The sequence below is a fragment of the Salvia hispanica genome, chromosome 2, assembly GCF_029641045.1.
Source record: "Salvia hispanica isolate PSC_SH4W2 chromosome 2, Shi_PSC_v1, whole genome shotgun sequence".
Taxonomy (NCBI): domain Eukaryota; kingdom Viridiplantae; phylum Streptophyta; class Magnoliopsida; order Lamiales; family Lamiaceae; genus Salvia; species Salvia hispanica.
Genome location: NC_142693.1, coordinates 7,355,529 through 7,361,528, shown reverse-complemented (window position 1 = coordinate 7,361,528; position 6,000 = coordinate 7,355,529).

Here is a 6,000-nt window from a genome sequence, read left to right as displayed (position 1 = left end):
TTTTAAAGAAATATTATAATTAAATTAAAATTTATTTTTTATTACACAATTTATTCTATAAATATATTAAAGGGGAGTTTTGGGAATATTTACAAGAATGTCATTTTAAAAGAAAATTATACTCCATCCGTCCCATTGAATATGACTCACTTTCCTTTTTGGTTTGTCTCAATCAAGATGACCCATTACTTAAAATGGAAACACATTTATCTCTACTTTATTCCCTCTCTCTTACTTTACTCTCTCCTTTTAACACACAAAAATTAACTGCCTAATATCCCGTGCCGCCCAAGGAAGGGGTCATCTTCCTTGGGACGGAGGGAGTAATTAAATTATAATTATTTTTTATTACACAATTTATACATCTTTAACAACCGGTTTGTAATTAACTGCTCAAATAATATTATAATACATTTAATGAAATAAAAAACGTAAATTCCCATTATTATTTATTACAATTATTTTTTACTCCTAATGAATTTGTAACAGCAGGCAGTCTTGCACAATGGCTTTTCATATTTTGCATTAAATTAGGTTTCAGCAATGCAATTGAATGATTTTTTTAAGGGAAGTTCAAAGATTACGAAAAAAGGAAATGAAAAGGTTTTGAAAGATGTTCACGACACTCTATTTGAACTATAAATATGGAGTATGACATATGGATACCATAATTCGAAGTGGAGGCACACCCGTCAAAAGGGTGACGTGGAATGTGCTGCATAATGCTTTGGAGCGGTTTGTCACGACGCAGCAGTTAGTAACGGTGCAACACGTTCATACCACTTACCCACTTCATGTAACTGATTGTTTAGTGCATAGCTAGACTTGTTCTAGATTCTATATATATCTCTGTAAAGATTTGGGTAATTCATCGAATGAAAAACAAATTATCTCTATCAAGCTTTGTTATGGCTTATTTTCCATATTTCAATTTCTGCTCATTTTCTCACAATCCGAACATCACACAATCCACAAGAATCTAGAGATGGCCTTCGAGGAAAGTACCAGACCAGCCATGAAAAGGATTAGTTAGACGTCGGATACCTCTTTCCATCGGCTGAAACAGAAATAAGAGCGATGATCGGAACCGGCGAGCCCCGTTAAGTCCTAAAATTTCGTGTATTTAAGTTGAAATTATTTTATATAATTATATTTTTATTTTTATTTTTATTTTTAATGCCATTGGAATCCATTTTGAACAATATAGTACGGAAGAGTCTTAAAATTTGTGACAATAAAAAATAATAGACATTTTGCTTACTCAATATGAATAAATTTAAAACATTAAAAGAGAAGTTATAGGTACTTTTTGTGTAAATAGACTAATTTATATTTAATAAAATTGTAAAACTAAAATAAAAGACGGTTACAATTTAGAACCGGTAAACTAAACAATAATTTTTTAATGAAGAGGTAAGAGAGAGAAAAAAGTATTGACAGTGTTATTTCTATTTTTGGAAACGTTTTATTTTTAATTCGACAATTCAAAAAGGAAAACATTTCATTTTTAATGAGACAGATAGAATACTTTAATCAAATGTATTATTGTAGATGTATAATATACTTATAATTTTAGATCCACATATTGATATGGTTTCTTATATCAAATTACTATTTCATTTTTTGAGAAAGAAAAAAAAAAGGGCCGTGCATAGCACGGGGTGATACTAGTATCATTAAAAGATGACATTTTGTGAATGGATAAGACAATTCCGAAAAATTATAACTTCATAGTTTAATATTCCAATTTCTCAAAGTTTGTGAACAAACTAAAATTTAAACAAACTAAAATTTAATCAAATTTCGTAATTTAAATAACTATTAACCTTAATTTTAATTTGAAACATTGTGATATTTGAATCCAGATCTTGTATTAGTCTCCGCCAAGTTGTACCTTTAACGAGGAGATGAAGGTTTTTGATCCATGATATTATGATGGCGATGCAAGAGTATTTTGTTAAAAGGATATCATACTAGTATAGTATTGTTACTCCAATTTTTTTTTTTTTATTGTCTTTTAGTTAATTTCAAAAATTTTAAAATTGGTATATGAAATTAAGATCTTTTCATTTTCCGCAATTGACCCATTATTGTCAAAATCATAAGTAATACGGTATAATCAAATATGAAATGACAGCAAAATCATGACGTTTTTTATTTGTTGATGTGTTTAAATCATCACTCAAAATATAATAACTAGTAGTATATTTTATTGTCATGTCATACTTGATTTTATCATATTATCTTTCTAAAACAACTGAAAAAAGAGTGAATATAAAAATAAAAATAAAAGAAGAAGAAGAAGAAGAAAAAATATAGAAAAATATTAACGAAAAAAATGTAAACTTACAAAACTGATAGTACTACCTAATAAATGACTGAATATCGTTTCACCTCTAAATGGTTCATATTTGTGAATATAATTAATGGACATAAATGCTCTTTTCAAAATTTTGATAAAAGGTAAAAATATCACAAAAAATGCAAAACTTCCTTAAATGTGATTACTCCCTATGTCGAAATATTTATCTATGCACCACGCTAATAAAATTTATTAGAGACTGAGAATATGTAAACCCTTTTATTCAGAGACTATTTTCTTCAATTAATCTTGGGAACAATTTTTTAATAATATTAATTTTAAATTTATGGATTTAACCAGAAGTTAATGAATAATTATGATGTAAATGAAAATTGACATTTTATGCCTCTAGAGAATGTTTATGCACGAATATTTCGAAAGAGTAGTACAATAGATCATGATTCTTGTATTAAAGTTAGTTGAATTTAAGCATTTCTTTTCAAAGAAACAATTACTGAATTGATTGAATTTGATTCCCCTCAAATATAAATTTATTAGTGATCAAAAGTTAGGCAAATATAGAAAAATGCAGAACAACCAACTTACAGTTCAAATATTCTCAATCTCAAAATTCACTCAAATATAAATTTATTAGTGATCAATAGTTAGGCAAATATTGAAAAATGTAGAACAACCAACTACAGTTCAAATAATCTCGTTCTCAAACCCAAATAAAAATTTATTACTACCTCCGGGCCACTCAAGATGTCTACAATCTTGAGTGACACAAAATTTTTAAAAAAAAATTTATTTAGTTTAATATAGTAGAGAGGGAATGTAATTAAGTGTTTCAATGAGAAGAGAGGAGAAATGAATTTATTTTTAAATATGAAAGTGAACATCTTGAATGAGACAAATTAAAAATAAAAGATGAATATCTTAAGTGTGACGGAAAAATAATAGTTTTAGGCAAATATAGAACAACGGCAGAGCTACCAACTAATGTACAATACAAATATTGCTGTTAAAAGTATAATCAAAACCCCTCGAAAATAAATGCTATCAATGTTATAACATATTGATATTGCTATTAAAAGTATAATCAAACCTCCTCTAAAACAAATTCTATCAACATTATAACATATAGGTATTAATGGAAACGGAGGCATAAAATTCCTTTCTCTAACCTGTATACGTATTCAAGAAATAATAGACGTCCAATAGTTGTACATAAGTCTTACTCATCGGATTTCGTATTTGGTCCTAACAAGTTGCGAGCTAATCAAATTATAATTTTATTGGGTTAAAATTTTCAACCCTAACTTCTAAATTTAGTGAGCCATTCAAGTCAGCCCACATGTTATGGGCTGCACTGATATTTGAAATGTTATGATAATGCTGTGAGATATGCTTGAGCACTATTTTCGGTATGATTTGTTGGAGGTTATGGAAAAATAGAAATCAGCTAGTGTTTCAAGTGCTGCACAAACTGAACCGAACCGTCGGTTCGTAACCCGTCCGGCGTTCTAGCTGGAATTGCACATCAAGATACAGAGAATTCGCTCGGTCGGGTGCTTTGTAGCACCTTACGGGATCCAAACAAAATGCCCGATCGGGCATTTTCGACAGCTACCTTATTTTGCTCATTTTTTACTCCAAGTATAAAAGGGATCACACATATTCTTGAGATCTAACTTCCATGATCTCAAAATTGAGCTAAAACAAGAGATTGAAGATGATTTGAGGGCGAGGAGCTCCCCCCTCTCAAGAAGAATTCTACCTTATTTCGTCCATGTTTTGCTTTGATTTCTTTGTATTTGTTTTTGTTTTGTTTTCGATCATGAGTAGCTAAATTTCTTATAGAGATTTGGTGAAGTTTGTATGGACTCCATGGGTTGATCCTTGATTTGATGCTTATCTATCTCTTTGTATTGGTTTTGTTTGTTATTGCTCTTTCTATATTCAGTTGCCTAGCTAACAATTGAGTAAATCATGCTCTAATTATTGCCATTGAGAAATGCTTGATTAGACTAGTTTGATAATCAACAAATACTTGCTTTACATGTGATCGAGAGATACATGCGCTAGAGAGAGAGGGTCTAGCTAATCATCCCGAGCTTCCTAACCATACATGAGGCCAAATAGATAAGCATGATCCTTAGGTGACACCCATGATCCATACCAACAAATCCAATTACCTAACCTTTCCAAGATTGTTTGAAAACCTTTCTTTATTTGTTTTCCCTGATTGTTTGATCTTGATTGTCTTTGTTTGCTAGTTATTATTGTCTTTAGATAACAAAAACAAAAAATTCCCATCATTAGTCTAAACAGTACTACTTTCGTTCCATAATAAGAGTCCACATTTGACTCGGCACGAGTTTTAAGAAACGTAAAGAAAAGTGAGTTGAAAAACTTAGTGGAATGAGGGTCCCACTTTTATTTATTACTCCCTTCGTCCCACTTTAGGAGTCCCGGTCACTTTTGCACACTCATTTTGTAAAAATCATAATAAATAGTTAAAGTGGAGAAATGGTAAAGTAAGAAATAGAATAATGTTATTAAGACTCTCCTCAACATTATTCTATCTCTTACTTTACAATTTCTCAACTCTAACTATTTATTATGATATTTACAAAATGGGTGTGCAAAAGTGACTGGGACTCCTAAAGTGGGACGGATGGAGTAGTTTTATAATGAATGTGAATGGAATGAATTAGTGGAATGTGAGACCTACTTACCATTTATAGTAAAAGTAAAAGCGGACTCTTATTGTGGGACGGTCTAAAATGGCAAAAGTGAATTCTTATCGTGGAACAGAGGTAGTATTTGACATTGCATCAGAGTATTCATTCTACCATTTTAGTCTTTGTTGTTCGATAATTTAGTTTGCCACGTGATACATATCATGTACACTTGTGGGTGACGATTTTGATTGCAAAATTAGCATGAGTCAAGTTTTTGGGTGGAAAATGCCCGACCGAGCGAATTCTCTGTATCTTGATGTGCAATTGATGCACTATTTATTAGCACTAAAAATACTTGCAAGTATACAAGGTAGATCTAGTATAGCTAAAGGTCAGTACCGGGTTATCGAACACAGGGAATAAGATTGCAACTGGCTATCATATACTAAGCATCATATACTATCTAGAGACACGGAGTATTTTTGGTTTGATTTTATAAAAAAAACATAAAAATAAACAAATATAAAAACAAAACAAAAAGTAGGCTAAAGAATGTAGAGTTTAAGGATCCAACTACTACGACCTAGTGATGATTAATCTCACAGAACCTTTACGTTTATGTGTGTCTAGGATTATTAGGAAAGTCGTGATTCTAGAATAAGCCATCTCTCGAGTGCACCTACCCAGTAGATTAGACTCTAACTATCAAAGTCTCCTTCTAATAGATTAGATTCTAACTCCTTAAGTTCCTAAGACTCAAGTCCTCACAAAGGGTCCCCTCTCTCGAGTACAGATAAACCTATGTGTTGTACTCGTTCCTTTTACCACGTAAAACTAGCTATCTCTCGATTAATATAGTTAAACGGACATAGTTCTAAAGTTGGTCAGACAAAAGAACAATAAAAGCACAGGAACAAACAAAACAATCACAAGAGCTAGGAAAAGGTTCAAATCAATAAATCAAAACATGTTCCTAATAATCTTCATCAAAAACCATACAAATGATATTTA